The sequence below is a fragment of the Equus asinus genome, chromosome 7 (assembly GCF_041296235.1).
Source record: "Equus asinus isolate D_3611 breed Donkey chromosome 7, EquAss-T2T_v2, whole genome shotgun sequence".
Lineage (NCBI taxonomy): Eukaryota > Metazoa > Chordata > Mammalia > Perissodactyla > Equidae > Equus > Equus asinus.
The window spans coordinates 85,548,818-85,568,219 of record NC_091796.1 but is presented as its reverse complement, the minus strand read 5'-3'; the positions used below and the strand labels follow the sequence as shown (position 1 = coordinate 85,568,219).

Sequence of the window (19,402 nt, the reverse complement as noted above, 5' to 3'; positions counted from 1 at the left end):
CTGCCCTCCCGGGGCCCTGGGCTTCGCTCGAGGTCACAGTATGCTCCGGTTTCGAAATGCCTTGGTTCCTGCCCCGCTTCCTTTCTCATGTCGGCCCAAACGGTGGCGAGTGCGCCGCTCTGCCCCTGCGCCGCCTCGGCTCCAGCACGCCCGCCCTTCGCTCCTGGGCGGCCGGCCCAACCCCTGTGCCTCGGGGCCCCCCGCTTCGGGCTCCTCACCCCCATCCCCACGTGTGTCCACGGCCCCAGCCTGTCCATGCGCCTCTCTGGCTCCATCCGGGGAGGCAGCCTCGCCTCCCTCTGTATAGACGCCCCGTCTGCTCCAGCCTCCCTGCACGCAGGCCCCCTTGCCTCGCCTCCATCCTCTTCCTCGCTGAGAGTGAGAGGGAGGAAAAGCAGGGCTGGAATAGGTCAGCCCTGGGGTCTTTTGCATGAACATAGTGGCCAGAGCAAAGGCAGGAAGTAGGGGCTGAAATAGGAACTTTGGCGACCTCTCTGCTTCTGCAGGACCCGCCTCTTGTTCAGGAGACTGTCTCCGTTTTTACCCACGCAAGTGCCTCCGTGTGGATTGCTTCAGTGTCAGGGTCCAGAGGCTGCAGGGTCCATGTGTCACACTTTGACCTTTCAGACTTCCGTATGGATCACCACATGGATCACCACACACGATGTAACTAAAAGGATGCCCTTTTGAAATACAAAAGGGTAGGGAGAGAGAACTGGTCTCGCTAAATAGCAAGCATAAATTAGTTTTCCAGGTCTGAAATTAAAAGACACCATAAAGTATAGCTGTAGACGTGGGGCCACGGCGCCTGGGCTGGAGTCTGAATCGTCAGTTTACTAATTAAGTGACCTTGGGCGAGTCATTTAACTTCTGTCTGTTTTCTCATCTGTAAAAAGTGGGTGGTAATAGGACCCGCCTGGTCAGATTGCAGGAAGGATTCCCTGAGCCACTCGCTGTCTGAGGCACTTGGTGTCTAGCCCAGGGTGCATGCTGTACTGGTGTTATCCACTATTATGAGAATAAGGTCTGTTTTTGCTCACCCGGACTCCCTGTGCTGGCAGAGGAGGTGTTCTTGCATGTGCATCCTCCTGCACAGTGACTTTCCCTGTCTTAACTTCTGTCCCAAGCGTCTCCCATCTCCTGATGCTGCTTCGTCAAACAGCTGCCCGCCCACCTTTGAATCTCTTGGCTTTTTCTTGTCTTTATGTTCTCTTACTTTAAAACATTTACCAATTTTTGTCCTTTTTTCTTATGAACTCTTATACTTTGTAGTAAATTAAAAATTGATGGTATGCATTTAGCATTATAGCGATAGAAATTGTAAGCATAATTTCTAAAAGATTAAGCAAATGAAAACTCAAAGTCTCATAAACATCTGTTCCTTGCATGTGTCAATATTTATAAATTAAAGAGTTTTTTTTTTTTACTTCTTTAGATCCTTGTTTGCTTATGGCGGACATACTCAAGCATTTAAAATAAAAAGGCCTTGAGAATAGTCCAGGCATATGTTGGAGGGGAGTGGGATTGTCTCTGAGTGTGTCTGTTCCCCTCCCCGATTCTGACTGGTTCCTGCGTTCACTTTTTCTCCTCAGGATATTGATAGAAATACTATGGTTACTTTCTTCCTCTTGCCCTTAGAAAGCAGGGTGAGTGTTGATTTCTTTTTATGTCATATAGGGGTTTGTTATTGTAGCCCAGAGCAAGCTCTTCCCCTTGAGGTACAATTTGTTGCTAATAAAATAGCCAATAAAATAGTAATGATAGCTCATGTTAATTGAAGGCTTACTCTGTGCAGAGTGTGGAAATTTACTTGTATTGTCTGACTTGATCCTGTCAACAGTCATTTTCTTCCCATTTTCCAGAAGAACACACTACAGCCAGCCGAGAGAGCTTAATTTATTTGCCCAGCTTAGCTGTGGAGTTCTTACTGTCTATTTGAAATTGTCACCTTGTTGGGATGAAGTTTACAATTGTTTATTTTTATTGGCCATTAATCGAGCATTGGTACTCCAGGGCAGGCGATGGTCTTCGCCCTCAAGGGGTTTTTAATTTGGTGAGATGGGAATACCACAGGAACAAAAATCAACAGTTCAAAACATTATATAATGGGGTGTCTTTTATTACAGTTCTTTATGTACTTAGCCCCAAGAAACCTCCTTGAGGGTAGGAACAGAATCTGTCTTGTCTGTTTATCTCCTAGAGCCCTTGATGTTGTGTTGTGGAGGTTCTGTAAATATTTGCTGGATTGTGAGACCAAGTCTCAACACAGAGACGTGGAGGAGCATCAGATGAACATGAGGAACTAGGGTTGAGATGATCAAGAATGTTCTTTGGGTTAACGCTGTGGTTCTCAACAGGGAGCGATTTTGCCTCCCCCAGGGGACATTTTGGTTGTCACAGCTCCGGCGGGGGTGGGCGGGGAGAAGGGGGGTGCTATTCCTGACATCCAGTGGGTAGAGGCCAGGGATGCTGCTAAACGTCCTGCAGTGCGCAGGATGGCCCCACAGTGAAGAATTATCTGGTCCCAAATGGCAGTCGTGCTGCTGTTGAGAGACCTTGAGTTAGAGTTAGGCGGGGTTTCCAAAGCAGAGTGGAAGTCGTGCATTTGGCTTGGCCCAGAGTTGTCTAGGCTTGGGAGTAAACTCAAAAAACTGCTTCAAATTAGGAGTTTGGTTGATTGGATCCTTCTGCCTCCTTCCTCTAGAAAATGATGCAATGAGTGAGCATTAGAGGCCTAAGACAGAATGAAATTAGAAGAGGTTTTGATCATCCTCTCTTAGAGGGAAGACAGTAATAAGAAATGGGGTTGGCCATTCAGTTGTTGTTGAGTTAAGGGGTTTGATTTTTCAGTGTATCTTATTCTTTCAAAGCAGGAATTTGTAATTGTCCAGAATAACCATAACTTGTTTTTTAAAAATATTCTCTGCAGAGAACACCTTTTGAGAGTCTTCATGTTTGTTACTTGAGGTTTTGGTGATAAAGTAAGAAAAGTGTGTATGTTCTTTTGAACTAAGCTCTCCAGTGGTCATAGTGTTCTTAGTGTTTTATGAACTGTAATTGTTTTTAATAGTCTTACTTGGGGCACCTGGGTCCTTCAGTCCCCATGAGAAGGGAGATAGTGCTCCTTATATAGTGAAACTCTTGAGGGATATATGTTGTATCACTTAAAAGCAGGGCTTTTTTTTTTTTTTTTTGAAGTTTAGGGAGCTTTGGGGAAAATAAAGGGCAATGTCTGTTACGGCTCTGAAGTCAGCAGAGCTTGGTTTGGTGTAGATGACCCTGAGAGCTATCCATGCATTTAGACGTTAAGGACTAGAAACAGGTCAGGTGAATTTGCTCATGATTCTTACGTAGGACTTAGAGCAGTGCAATAAGTTTTTCTGCAGTGATGGAAATGTTGCATATCTGTGGCTATTTCAATTTAAATTAAAACTTAAAAATTGGGGGTTACCATATTGGAACAAAAGAGTGGAAGTCTGTGCCAAGAGCCCTTATGTTTTTGGTTTTCCATGTAGTTTTATGTCAAAATGGTATAAATCTGTCTGCCTGTGGTTATTTTTTTTCTTCCTGTGGTTGTGTTTTTATGGTGTTGAGATAGCCAGTTAGTCCTGAGATAGCCAGTTACTCCTGAGATAGCCAGTTAGTCCTCTGATAATTCAAACCATAATAGTACAACCCAAGGTTTCTAATTTGAATGACCACTTAGGAGCATGTCCACTCATAAGAGCTGAGAAGAAATTGGATCACCTGGTCTCTGGATAAGGTTGGAATATAAACTTAGCCAGTTTCTTTTTAAGCCTCTTGAGCCTGTGACCACATAACTTCCTTTTGGTTCCTCTGCTCTTGAATCTGTAAGGCCAGGCTAATTATCTCTTTGCAGCCTGTTTAGTGAAGGGGAAGTCCCATGAGATCTGTTCTAGAGAACTCTGACCTGATATTCAAATACTTAGAAAAGACCTGCTTTTTGATTCTCTTTGTACAGAAAGTACAAAATTCATAGTCAATTTAAACTGTAGCGTGATTAGAATGTCTGAAACTGTATTCTGGTAACACAGAAAGAAAACTTCATATTTAAAAAATTGTTAAATATAAATAAGCCATTTTAAGAAAGTTTCTTTTCTTCCCCTTTACCTTTGCTTTAGAGGCCATCAATTATAAGTTGAGTTCTTCTGCTTTTTTTTTTTTTTTTTTTGAGGAAGATTAGCCCTGAGCTAACTGCTGCCAGTCCTCCTCTTTTCTCTGAGGAAGCCTGGCCCTGAGCTAACATCCGTGCCCATCTTCCTCTACTTTATATGTGGGATGCCTACCACAGCATGGCTTGCCAAGTTGTGCCATGTCGGCACCCGGGATCCGAACTGGCGAACCTCGGGCCGCTGAAGCAGAACGTGCGGATTTAACCGCTGCAGCACTGGGCCGGCCCCATAAATTGAGTTATTCTTGAGCTTCCATTTTCTCTTCTCCATTCATTGTTTCAAGACTGGCCATTCAGGTACCACAGTCATGATTTTTGCCACGTTAGAGAATACATTCCAGTATTATTTGGTTATTGTATTTTCTTTAAATTGACATTTAAAATTTTGATTCATTCTAAATAGTATCCATGATATTACTAGTTTGATATATCAGTTTTTCCTTATACATGTTAAAATAAATACATACCAATGCTGTGGCATCATGCCATGCTGTGATGGCGTCCCACATACTAGGTGGAGGAAGACTGGTATGGATATTAGCTCAGGAACAATCTTCCTCAAGCAAAAAGAGGAAGATTGGCAACAGATGTTAGCTCAGGGCCAATCAGTCTCACCAAAAAAAAAACCAAAAAACACCCATACCCATAAAAATAAAATAAAAAAATTCCCACATACCATCTAAATTTGCAAAATTTGTCCTGGTTTCTCCGATCTCTTCTAGGAGTACTTGTAGAATTGGTCTATATTTGGCTGACATATTAAAAGCTGTACTATAGAAAAATTGGCTTTTTCTGTATAGTCGGCTAAATTTCCCTAAATAAATTTAGGATACTAAGAAGCTGTGTTTGTATGTGTTTTCTCTCTCTTTAAAATAGGACTGCATCTTCCACACTTTATTCTTCTAGAAGTAAACTTATATATTTTTCTCCTTTTCTTACTTCCTGCCTCTCTGAATCCAGTTACAAGTTGTTTTACTAGTAGTTCTTACATAATTTAGTGTATACGTCTAACCATAAAAATCAAAAGCAATATCTCTTTTCACTTTTTTTTCCTGCATACATTCAGCTGTTAAGATGCTATGAGAAGTGGCTCTTAACAAGAAAAATGCTCACCCTAACTTGTAATAAGGGAAATGGAAATCCTAACTACTCCGGGTAGTGCAGTATCTCCCTATGTTGGTGAGGGTGTGCAGAAACAAACACTTCCATGCATTGCTGATGGAGTGTAAACTGCTACAAATGCTGTGGAGGGCAATTTTGTCAGTATGCGTCACAATTGCTCTCATTGATCCAGGAATTTATCCTATAGGTTGATTCATGTGCCTGTTTAATGACACAGGCACAAGTCTATTATGGCATTGTTTGTAATGGCAAAAGATTAGAAAGGACATAAATATCCATCAATAGGGAACTGGTTAAATAAATTATGGAATATCCAGCCAATGAAATATTAATTAGCCGTAGAAAAGAATGAGGAAACTTTTCATATACAGTTATGGAAAAGTCTCTGAGCTATAAGTGGAAAAAGCAGTGCACAGTAGTATGTCTAGTATGCTCGTTATTTGTGTTAAAAAGAATATATAATGTGTGTGTATACACACACTGTTTTTACGTGTGTAAAATATCTCTGGAAGACTACACAAAACCTAATAACATTTGTTACTTTTGGAGGTGGGGACCGAGATGGGAAGAAGTTTTCACTGTACAGTCATGTGTTGCTTAACAAGGGGGATCCATTCTGAGAAATGCAGTGTTGTGCTAACATCATAGAGTGCACTTGCACAACCTAGATGGCATAGCCTACTGCACACCTGGGCTGTATGGTACTATCATATGGGACTGTGATACACAATGATACACTCTATGGTGTGTCATTGACCGAAATGTTGTGTAGGGCATGAATTTTTTATGCTTTTTGAATTTTCAATAATGTGGATGTATTACTTATTCAGAAAAAATACACACAAAGGTGTCATGAGATTCTTCACTGTGTTTATATTGTAAGTTAGAGCCGTTCTGTACCTCTCTGTTGCCTTTCTGTTCATCAGGAATGGACCTTTTCTGTTTTTTTTACCCCAAATGAATTTTTTATGAAATACAACTTGTAAATCTCCTAAGGGATTCATTTTATGTTATTCTTTAAATCCACAACTGTCTTACATCATTTTTGTGCTAATTTCGTTTGTCTAAAAATTCAGCCTTATTGAAGTCTTTGTTAGGATCTAAGCAAAAGGACAAGTCAAAGGGATATAGGACCACTACTTAGATAAGCTGATACTGTTAGCTAATGACAGAAAGAAGGGAGTTTTTAAACTTCTGTTTTGTTTCCGTTTTATTCACTAAGGTATCTTCAAACTGAAAAAGGTAGAGAGGCAATGTAGGTTTCCGTTTTGAGTAATGGCAGACTAGGTAATTGGGATCAGTTCTCCCAATAGGGACAATTAGAAAATAATTGTCGGAATTTAAACATCTGCTTAAAGGTCCTGGAGAGCTAGCCAGGTAATGAACAATTACCAGACTATGATCCATCTAAGGACAGAAGTATAAAGACGAGGTTCAGGGACAAGAGTCCATTTTGGGGCTCCTTTCTCCTCTGAGGGCATATACTAGATACCTGAGGGGGGAGGCTGAATGGCAAGGCTGTGAAAGTGCCTCTCCAGACTAAAGCATCAGGGATAAATGCTCAGGACAATCAGGTAGTGGGAACCTTAGTGAACCCCCCCTTCCTCTGGGTTAGGACCGTGAAAGGCCACGTTCTAGAAGTAAGGGTATATTAGAAGTAGGCCATTGTAGGGACTTCAGCTCAGCTTCAGAAACATCCAAATTCATGAAATTAGATCACGGTGACCCCAGGGTGCTAGTACCCCCATGTGTGTGGAAGAAGCAAAGACAAATCTCTGAAGGATCTTTGTAGGCTTCAAATTATTTCTACAGACTCACTCTGTGAGAACAGTGTTTGGCACATATCAAAAATGACCAGGCATGTGAGAAGAGACAGTGTGAACAAAAATCAGAGGAAACAACAGACAGTAAAAATGGATCCATAGGGGACCCAGATTTTAGAGTTACCAGATATAGGCTTAAAAATAATTATATTTATTATGTTCAAGGAAATAAAAGACAAGTTTGAGAAATTTGGCAGAAAGTTGAAATTTATAGAAATAGAACCAAATAGAAATTCTGTAATTGAAAAATACAGACGAAAATTAAGAACTCAATTGAGAGGTTTAACAACAGGTTTCTACGCTGAAGGAAGAATAGTGAACTGGAAGAAAGGTCAGAAGAAAACCTCCAGAAGGAAATACGTAAAAATCCAACAAGGGAAAATTTAGGAAAGAGAGAAGAGATGTAGAGGTTATGGTGAGAAGGTCTAACATTTGTATATTTGGAGTCCTAGAAGGTGAGGAGAGCAAGAATGGGCAGAAGCAATGTTTGATGAGATAATAGCTGTGAATTTTCCTAAACGAATAGGATTTACAGATTGAAGAACCCCCATGTACCCCAAGTAGGATAAATGCAATGAAATCCATAGTAGGTACACATTAAGTTAAAACTGCTGTAAGAGAGAAAATATTAAAAGTGGCCACAGCAAAATTACAGTTGCCTTCAAAGAAATGGTAATTAGACTGATAGCTGACTTCTGCACAGAGCAGTGAAAGCTACCTTATCTTTAGAATACTGAAAGAAAATAACTACTAATATAGAATCTTTTTAAAAGAGAAAAGAGTTTTCAAGAATGGAGATGAAATAAAGATATTTTCAGGCGATTGAAAGCAGAATTTATATCACCCGGAGACCTACACTAAAGGCATAACTAAATTCTTCAGGCAGAATCGGAATGATCCCAGATGGATGGAAGATTGTGATTTAATCTCATTCATTAACGCGGATGCAAAAACTCATCACCAAAATATTCGTAGACTGAATCTGGCAATATACATGACCAAGTTGAGTTTTTCCAGGAGTGCAAATTTCCTTAACTGGATAAAGCATGCCTACAAAAAACCTACCAGCAGCAAACTGAATGGTGAAGCTTGAAAGTTTTCCTCTTGAGATTGAGAATAAGACAAGAGTACCCGCTCTTACCACTTGCTGTTCATCATTTTACTGGATATTCTAGCTAGTACAGTCACGCAAGAAAAATAAAATACATGAGGATTAGAAAGGAATTCTGTTAAATCTGTTGTTTGCAGATGATGACTCTGTACATGGAAAATCCAAAAGAATCTACAAATAAATTATTAGAATTAATATGTTTGGCCAGATTGCTGGGTACAGAGCCAATATGCAAAATTTCACTGTGCATGTATATATCAGCAATGAAGTTAAAAAAAAATATAAAAATATTATTTACCATAGAGTAAAGAAGGTTCAAACTCCTAGGAATAAGTCTCAGAAAATATATGCAAAACCTTTACGCAGAAGACTATAATACGTTATTGAGAGAAATTAGAGAATATCTAAATAAATAGAAGGATGTACCATAGTCTTAGATCAGAAGACTAGATACTGTAAAGATGTCAGTTCTCCCTAACCTGATTTAGAGATAAAATGAAGTTCCAATAAAAGTCCCAGCAGGGTTTGGGTGGGTTTTTTGGGGTGGAATTTGACAAGCTGGTTATAAAATATATGTAGAAATGAAAGACCACAAATAGCAGAGATACTCAAGTAAGAACAGGACAGAAAGATTTGCTCTATCAGGTATCAAGACTTATTTTAAAGCTTTTACAGAATAGTCTGGTAGCCCCTAGGAATAGAATAAAAGCCTGGAAACAAAATCTTTGATTTGCAACAAAGACTGTACCGTGGAGTAGAGGAGAAAGAATGGTAAATGTTACTGGGACAATTGAGTATCCTGAGAGAAAAGAAAGAAGGAAAAGAAAAAAAGCTTGATCCTTACCTCATACACCATACCCACAAAAAAATCAACTGTAGTTGGATTGTAGATCAAAATGTGAAAGACAATACAATAAGCTCCTAAAGATAATAGACAAGAATATTTTCTTGATCTCAGTGTAGGGAAAGATATCTTAAACGGGATACACAGAGACTAATAAAGGAAAAGATTGATAAATTTTGATTACATTAAAATTGAGAATTTTGGTTTGTCAAAGCACACCATTAAAAGAGAGAGGAGGTGAATCAGAGTATTTATAACACATATAATTGACAAAAATTTTGTATTCAGACTCCTATAAATAGTAAAAAGACAATCCAGCTTTTAGCTTTTGGCTCAGAGGAGGCTAAGGTGCAACTTTGTTTTTTTTTTTTTGAGGAAGATTAGTCCTGAGCTAACATCTACCACCAATCCTCCTCTTTTTGCTGAGGAAGACTGGCTCTGAGCTAACATCTGTGCCCATCTTCCTCTATATGTGGGACGCCTATCACAGCATGACTTGACAAGCAGTGAGTAGGTCCGCAGCCGGGATCCAAACCGGTGAACCCCGGGCCACCGAAGTGGAATGTGTGAACTTAACCACTGCACCACTGGACCAGCCCAAGGTGCAGCTTTCTTTGATTATCCCTAATCTGGGTTCAGCCAACGCCAGCCACCTCCACTATGCTGTGTAAGTTCAACCCCAACAAGGTCAAAGTAGTATACCTGAGGTGCACTGTTGGGAAAATAGGTGCCACATCTGTCCTGGTCCCCAAGATCAGCCCCCTGGGTCTGTCTCCAAACAAGTTGATGATAACATCGCCAAGGCAACCGTGGTTGGAAGGGTCTGAGGATTACAGTGAAATTGACCTTTCAGAACAGACAGGCCTGGATTGAGGTGGTACCTTCTGCCTCTGCCCTTATCGTCAAAGCCCTCAAGGAACCACCAAGAGACAGAGGCAGAAAAACATTAATCACAGTGGAAATACCAGTTTTGATGAGATTGTGAACATTGCTGGACAGATGTGGGAATAATCTTTAGCTGGAGAGCTCTCTGGAACAAAATCTTGGGGACTGCCCAGTCTGTGGGCTGCAATGTTGATGGCTGCCACCCTCATGACATCATAGATGACGTCAGTAGTGGTGCAGTGGAATGCGGTAGAATGACTTGAATAGGCACTTTACAAAAGAGGATTTCTAAATGGCCAAGAAACATGATAAGTCATCAGTGATATGCAAACTAAATGAGCATAAACCCACCAGAATGGCCCAAGTGAAAAATATTAAGATAACCAAGTATTGGAGAGGGTACAGAGTAATGAGAATGCTCCTCAGTGGTAACAGGAGTGCATATTTGGTACAACCCCTTTGGAAAATAGTTTGGTATTATCTACCAAAGTTTACCACTCAAATTTCTGTGACTCAGCCATTCCATTCCTAGGTTTATATCCAACATAAATGCATGCATATGTGTGCTGAGAGGCCTGTACAAGAATATTCGTAGTAGCATTATTCATAATATCTAAAAACTAGAAATAACCCAAATTTCATCAACAGTATATTGATAAGTTATGGCATATTTATGAAATATTATACCGTGATGAAAATGACCAAAGCTACGCTCAACAACATGGGTGAATCTTCCAAACATAATGTTGAGTGAAGGAAGCTAGACTTAAAACGTTCTGTATCATTTCTCTTCACATAGAGTTCAGAAAACAGGCAGAATGAAGTAGCACTGTTTAGGAATGCATATTTAGGTGACCCAACTATAAAGAAAAGCAAGGAAATGATTCCCGGAAGTTAGGATAATGGTTAATGAGGAAGGGAGGGGATAATGATGGGGATCGTCATGGGTGGGGCTTCTGGAGGGCTAGGAATGTTCTGTTTCTTGGTCAAGGTAGTAGTTATATAGGTGTTTGTTTTGTGATAATTTATTGAGCTGCACCCTTTTGTGTACTTTTCTGTATGTGTGTTATATTTCACGATAGAAAAGATTTAAAGAGGAGTCAGTGTGTAGTGTAGTTATTAAGAGTGCTAGCTTTGGATTACTTGAGCTCCTATCACTTCTGTTCCTGTTTGCTGCTCATCTTGGGCAAGTTACTTGATTTTGCTGAGCCTCAATTTATTAAACGGTAAAAAGGAAGTAATAATAGTCTCAACTTCAATGGTTATGCAATTAGTGAGAGTCAGTGAAGATTCAGTAAGATCGTGCCTACAGAATGCTTAGAAGGCAGTTCGCATATGGTAAGTGATCACCAACTCTTGGCTATAATAATAAAGATGATCAGAATGAAGACAGGATGTCTAGCTACTTTGAGTTCGGATTTCTGGACTCAGGCAAATTCTATCCAGATATTTTGGTCAGAGTTCTTGCTTAGAAGCGGTAGAAACTAATTCTGGCTGCCTTAAGCAGAAAGAGGGTTATTGGCAGGATCCGGGAGGCTCAGCACACTGTTAGAAGGCTGAGGAGGAGGCTCTAGAGGCTGAGCCCCAGCTATTGGGTCAGGGCTGTTTGGCTGCCACTGGGTGAATTCTGTTTCTTGTTTCACTCCTATTTCAAATTCCTGCTGGGAATATTTTAGGTCCTATGCTTGTTCCCTAACTTCCTAGGGCTGGAAAATGATTCTCACTTCTGTTGTGTACGATTTACAATGTCAGTACCCCCCAGGAGGAGAAGGTCGAGTATTTGAAAGACAAAAGGTTGACAGATGACTACTACCTCTGGGGTCCTGAAAGAACCTGCATGTGTAATGTTGTGCCATCTTTGAGGAGGGTCAGGGACTAGGAGTGAACCTATGTGTCAGTGATCCTAAAGGGGAAGAGAGGTCAGAAGCCAGAATCTGTAGACATTAAACTTGATACAGCTTTTCACTGAAGTTCTAGAATACATCACAGATGGTGTGTGAACACTTAGTAAAGAAAATAATGGTTGCCAGGAGCAAGCATGCACACACTAAAAACAAATTTGACCACCTAATCACTTTCCAATTGAGCCCTCTCTACTCTGCCTGAGCTATCACTATTAGGTTGTCACTGTCTCGTGAACTTCTGCAAAGGCCTCTGGTAAAATCCATCCTATGGACAGCTGCCATAGAATTCTACCAAAAAATACAACGTTGACCATGGCATTTCTCAGCTTAAAATAACTGATCCCCTGTGGGATAAAAGGCCCTTCACAGTCTTCCCTGCCGGACTGAAAGCGTCATGAGGGCCAGGAGTCTTTCTGCGTCAGCGCATTCTCTCCAGTACCTCGCCTGGGGCCCTGCACTTGTAGGAATTCACTCATACCCTGTGATGGGACCTGTGTTTCTTGGCTCTCTCCCTGCACCTTGCTATATGCACTGAACTGGTATGGTCTTTTATCAGTTTGTTTTACAATATTTATTCTTTTTTAATTTCTGTGAAATGCTTTTTAAATATTTCAAAAAATGTTTTCGTGTACAATACAATATTGTTAATTGTAGGGACAATGTTGTACAGCAGATCTCCAGAACTTATTCATCTTCTATAATTGAGACTTTATTCCCATTGATTAGCAACTCCCATTTCCTCCTGCCCCCAGCCCCTGGCGTCTGCCATTCTACTCTGTTCTGTGAGTGAGTATTTTAGATACCTCATGTAAGTGGAATCATGTGATATTTGTCTTTCTGTGACTGGCTTATTTCACTTAGCATAATGTTCTCAAGGTTCATCCATATTGTTGCATATTGCAGGATTTCCTTCTTTTTTAAGAGTATTATAATATTCCATTATATGTATATACACCGCATTTTCTTTATCCATTCATCTGTCAGTGGACATTTAGGTTGTTTCCACATCTTGGTCATTGTGACTAGTGCTGCAGTGAACACTGGAGTGCTAATATCTCTTCAAGATCCTGATTTAAATTCTTTTGGATAAATACCTAGAAGTGGGGTTGGTAGATCATATGATATTTCTATTTTTAATTTTTTGAGGAATCTCTATACTGTTTTCCATAGTGGCTGCACCGTTTTACATTCCCACCTGCAGTGTCCAAGGGTTCCAGTTTCTACACATCCTCTCCAACACTTGTCTTTGGGTTTTTTGATAATAGCCATTGTAATAGCTGGGTGTGAGGTGATATCTCATTGTGGTTTTGATTTGCATTTCCTTGTGGTTAGTGACATTGAGCATCTTTTCATATACTTGTTGGCCGTTTGTATGTTTTCTTTGGAGAAATGTCTCTTCAAGTCTTTAGCCCATATTTAATTTGGGTTAATGGGTTTTTTTGCTATTGAGTTGTAGGAATTCCTTATCTATTTTGGAAATTAACCCCATATCTGATATATGGTTGGCATATTTTCTCTCATTCCATAGGTTTCACTCTGTTGATTGTTTTCTTTCCTTTGCAGTAGTTTTTCAGTTTGATGTAGTCCTGCTTGTCTATTTTTGCTTTTGTCACCTGTACTTTTGGTGTCATATCCATAAAATCATCACTAAGGCCAGTGTTATGAAGCTTTTCCCCTTTGTTTTCTTCTAGGAGTTTTACAGTTTCAGGTCTTACGTTTTTAAATCCATTTTGAGTTGATTTTATATGATGTGAGATAAGGTCTGATTTCATTCTTTTGCATGTGGATATCCATTTTCCAACACCATTTGTTGAAGAGGCTGTCCTTTCCCGTTGTGTATTCTTGGCACCTGTCAAAGACCAGTTGACCATATATGTGTGGATTGATCTCTGGGCCCTTATTCTGTTCCATTGGCCTATTGTCTGTCTTTATGCCCGTAATATACTGTTTTAGTTACTGTAGCTTTGTAATATGTTTTGAAATCAGGAAGTATGATGTCTCCAGTTTTGTGCTTTTTTTCTTAAGATTGCTTTGGCTATTCAGGGTCTTTTGTGGTTCCACATGAATTTTAGTATTTTTTTATTTCTGTAAAAAATGTCATTGGGATTTTGATAGGGATTGCATCGAATCTGTAGATTGCTTTGGGTAATATGAGCATTTTAACAACGTTAAGTTCCAATCTATGACCGTGGGACGTCTTTCCATTTGTTTGTGTCTTCATTAATTTTTTTCATCAATGTTCTGTAGTTTTCGCTGTGGTGTTTTTTCTTATCCTTGCTCTTGCTCATTCAGTCCTGTCTGCCTGCAATGCCCTTTTCCACATGACTTGGCCAAGTCCTGCTCTTCTTTAAGACAGATTAATTGTCATCTCTTTCAGGAAACCTTTTTTGACACCTTTCTTCCCTGAATTAGTTAAGTACCTTCTGTGTTCCTGTGATGTTTAGGGCATAATTCTATTCTAAATAACACCACGTTTATATTGCAGTTGTTCATTGATGAGTTTCTTTTCCTCTGTAGGCTGACATCTTTGGGGCACAAATCATGTCTAATTTAACTCTGTATTCCCAATATGGAATGCAGTACTTGACACACAGCAGGGGCCCAGTAAAGGTCTGTTGAATGAAGCAGGCAAAGTTGTTAACTCAGGATTCCCTTTTTGATGTGGTTGCTGTGTATATAGTATATTTTGATTTTGGTAAAACATTTGGTGAAGTGATATCTGAAGGGCAGATTCAGTGGGCTGCTTAAAATGGATAAATATCATAGTTGAGTGAGGAAGATAGATTAAACTGTTTGTATGGTATGACCTCATGTTTTTAACCAAAAACAAACAAACAAAGCATAAAAGAGTTTGTTTTGGGCCAGCCCTGGTGACCTAGTGGTTAAGTTTGGTGCACTCTGCTTCTCTGGTCCGGGTTCAGTTCCCCAGGTGTGGACCTACACCACTTGTCAGTGGTTCACATACAAAATAGAGGAAGATTGGCAATAGACACTAGCTCAGAGCAAATCTTCTTCAGCAAAAAAGAGGAAGATTGGCAACAGATGTTAGCTCAAGGCGAATCTTCCCCGGGGGCGGGGGGTGGGGGGCGGTGGTGGGAAAGAAAGAGTTTGTTTTGACATGAAATATCAAAGGACTGCACATTAAAACAGTAAAGCCTCATTGTGTTTTATCTATCAGATTGGCAAAGATTGTCAGGAATAGTGTTAGGAGACTATGGCAAAATGGTCACACTTATCACTGCTACTAGAAGTGAAATTTGGAGAAAAATTGGGCAATGTGTATATGTATAAAAGTCTTAATGTGTAGACAAGACATTTCAATTTGTCCTAAGGAAATAAAGTAAAAAGAGGTTATTATATGAAAACAATGCTCTAATGCTTTAAAAATGAGGAGTGCAAATTAAGATTCAGATACTATTCCTCACATGTCAAGCTCTGTCATCAAAGGGAGGAAGCCGTAGGGAAGCAGGCACGTACGTATTGCCGATGGGAATGTAAAATGATACAATCTCTGTGGAGAGGAATTTAGCCTTAGAAATTCTACTACTAGGAATTTATCCCAAAGACACCCTGGCAAAAATATGAACTGTGCTCAAGGCATTGTAGCACAATTTGTAACATTAATAGGCTGGAGATAACCCAAATGTCCACTGGTAGGGACATCACTCTGGTGTACTGATGGTCCACCAAGGTACAGAAGAATGTGTATTTTTTCCTCTAAGAAAAGGGGTAAAATATGAATATATGTGTATATATTTGCTTATATTTTCAAAAAGAAATAATGGCAGATTAAATTAAAAAGCTGATAAAAGTGGCCATCTGTAGGAGAAGAGAAGTTAGACTTCTCTGAATATTCCCTTTAAAAAAAAGTTTTGACTTTGGAAACATGAACATGATTTATATCAATATAAATGAATAAGTAATCAATCCAAAAGAATCTCAAAAAATCAAAACAAAATGAAACAAATGAGCCTTGTGGCATAACCAGAAGTTGGTGGCAAGACCACACATGGAATTATTAATTCAAGTAGTATTTCAAGTTTTAAAACAGTAAAATTTGAGAGAATATGTCCATTAGGATATATCATAGGGATAAAAATAACTGCAAATAGATCTTAACCTCCAATTTAGTAACCATATTCTTAGTAATAATATTATTCTTTTTTTGTTTGTTTTGTTTTTGAGGAAGATTAGCCCTGACCTAACATCTGCTGCCAATCCTCCTCTTTTTGCTGAGGAAGACTGGTCCTGAGCTAACATCTGTGCCCATCTTCCTCTACTTTATATGTGGGACGCCTACCACAGCATGGTGTGCCAAGTGGTGCCATGTCTATACCCGGAATCCGAACCGGTGAAACCTCGGCCGCCGAAGCGGAGTGTGTGAACTTAACTGCTGTGCCACTGAGCCGGCCCCATAATATTATTCTTTTAAAACTATTATATTTACATTGTAGAATAAAGCAAATATGTTTTTATGTGGATATTATTAGGATCTAGGATTTTCCACAAAAGAGACCAAGAAATATAAAAATAAAATTAAATGTAGCTAAAATTCCTGAATTAGATTCAGTTTGAATTGGATTTAATCTGAATTGGAAGTATGTGGATGAATTCATGACGTGTGTGCGTGTGTATGTATGTATATTTGTGTGTGATATTTTACCTAATTGTGGACTCATGAAGAAGAACCAGTACTCTTTAGAGATGGCTGATTCCAGGTCTGGGGCAGGGCATTTATAAGGTGAGCTTGGAACTTGTCTGTAAACAAGACCACTGCGGTCACATTAAAAAGACACAGAAGCCTACTCTAAGGAGCTCCCACTGGCCAAAACTAGAAAAACTTGAAACACATAAAATATTTGTTAAAATCCACATATTTCTAACAATACTTCAAAAAATAAATAAATGGAGATTGCCGTGGTTCTCACTCAGTATTCTGAGAATTAGGAAAGACTCAAGCCTTTATCCTGCCTTTCTTTTATGAATAATACTTGATGAGGGGAAGTTATTTTTTTATACAAGAATTTAACTAATAAATATAGAAAGTGCTAGAATTAGAAAAATCATTTTCTAGCCTCTAACGAAATGCTGGATCTATTTTAGACAATGATCGTGAATGGCTGCTAAAGCCATTAGGTGACTTGGGCTGAAAACAAGAACCCAACGATCAGTCGTTACCCCATTAAAGTTGTGAGGACCACACACGATGTGCTTTCTGATGTGGTGCAGTGGGAATATTACATGCTCCGTGTCTGGAGTATTCTTGCGAGGACAAAACTGAACCAAGCCTCTAGGTCAACACTATCCAGTAGAATTTTCTTTGGTGATGAAATTGTTTCTGTGCTGTACAGTACAGTAGCCACTAGCAGCTTGTGACTATTGAGTACTTGAAATGTGCCTAGTGAGACTGAGGGACTGAATTTTACATTATGTTTAATTTTAATTAATTTAAATTTAGCCACATGTGCTAGTGGCTACTGTATCAGCCCAGCTGTAGATCTCCGACCAGTTTACAGGTAACACAGTGGACAGAAGAATCTGTTAAGGTGACACCATGAAAATGCAAGCAGCCAGATTCAGAATGTGCAAAGTCTGTAGGTCACATGATATTTTAATTTTTATTTCAACAAATATATTGTATGAAAAACAATGGAGTGAAGATTGTTATAAATTAAGAGACTTAAGATACATATAAGCTAAATTTAGTGTGTGAACCTTACTTGGATCCTGATTGAAACAAACCAGCTGTTAAAAAACAATCTGTGAAACAATTGGAGAAATTTGAACATGGGCTGGGTTTGAAACGATATTAAGGAATTGCCAGTTTTGTAGGAGTGATAATGATATTGTACCTATGTTGAAAGTCTTTTTCCTTCTTTTGTTTTTTCCTGAGGAAGATCTGCCCTGAGCTAACACCTGTGCCAGTCTTCCTCTATGTTGTATGTGGGTTGCTGCCACAGCATGGCTGCTGATGAGTGGTGTAGGTCCGCACCCAGGAACTGAACCCAGGCCGCCAAAGCAGAGCATGCTGAACTTAACCACTAGGCCACAGGGCTGGCCCTGAAAGTCTTTTTCTTTAGAGATATATTCTAAATGGATGTAATGATGTCTGGGCTTTGCTTTAGATAATGCACTGTGTATGTGGTGGTAGAGCAGGGAGGCAGAGGATGGATGAAATAAGATGTAAGATGTTGTTGAGAACATAGGTGACAGGTGCATGAGTCTTCCTTCCACTGCTAATTTTGTGTATGTTTAAAAATTTTTTAAAATAAGAAAGTTTTTACATAGTAGTAATTAATATAATTATAGTATATGAAGAATAACAAGGAAATAATTTACTCAAAATTCAGAATAGGGAGAGAGGTGATTGGGAAGGGGCGTTACACAAGGGAGTTTTAAATTTTGAAGTACTAGTAATTAACCTAGTTAGTGAGTATGCAGGTATTGGTATTATTAACATTTTTAGCTCGGTGTCTACTTTTCATGCAGTGTTTCGTATGTATGATATATTTCACAATAAAAAATAAAAAGAAAGAGAGCTTATTGTTAGGACAGAAAGCAGTCTTACAGAATCTGATTGCAGGAAGCACAGTTGGACCTCATGGGAATTAGAAAGTGGTCAGGTAGCCTCTTTGCATCTGTGTTCCTCCTGGACCCCGTGGTCCCTTGTTGCTTCTCTTTGCATGAATGCATCATTTTCCTGTCTCTGACAGTTGTCTTCTCTGCTTAGTCATCTGCTTTTGTCTGACCTAGAAAGCTTCTCGAAAATGGTAGGCTCAGTCTCTGACCCCACTGAAGCTCCTCAGACTGTTTTATTCTCTGATGCCATCTTCAGGTATTTGGGAAGAAAACTGGACTGACTTTGGGCAGGTGTTCACCCAATGAGCTATGGCCAGCATAGTGTATCATGGTCACAGGGCCTGCCCCTTCCGAGGCTGTGAACAGGGAAAGTTCTTAAGAAAGGGTTGTAGACACCTCCAGTGCAGCATCATTGTCAGTAAAGGTGGAATATTTGAAACAGCCTCCAGCTTTAACAATAGAGGCTTGGGGATTGGTTAAAGAAATTATGGTATAGCCTGTGGGATAATATGCAGCCATTTAAAATTGTGGTGTAGCCCCATGTTTACTAACCCTGAAAAGTCTTCATGAATAATGTTTGATAACATTTTGTGCATGTCCTTTCAGAAATATGAATATAAACAAATATTTATATATATTTGTACTGAACCCTACAGTAAGTGGAAACTCTGAAACATTAATGGAATAATTAGTGAAAACTGTATTTTGGAGAATCCTGAGCTAGTAAGTATCACAATCCAACTGACCAACTCATGGTACAGTATTGTCCAGTAGAACCTGTGGTCTCCATGCGCACACAAAGTTGATGGCTTTGGATAGGGAGAATACATAAATATATAGATGTATATACACCTATATATGTACACACACACATGTCAGTATATGCATAAATGTACTTCTGAAAGGATATGCGCCAAAATGTAAACAGTGGTTATCTTTGCC

General features: G+C 39.5%; 1 protein-coding gene and 1 pseudogene across 2 annotated transcripts in view; both read left to right on the top strand.

The window, feature by feature from the left end:
• TMED8 (transmembrane p24 trafficking protein family member 8) overlaps positions 1-19,402 on the top strand; it is a 38,142-nt gene that overhangs the window by 472 nt on the left and 18,268 nt on the right. The gene's annotated exons all lie outside the window — the stretch shown is intronic.
• Positions 9,627-10,377, top strand: LOC139045716 (large ribosomal subunit protein uL11 pseudogene; annotated as a pseudogene).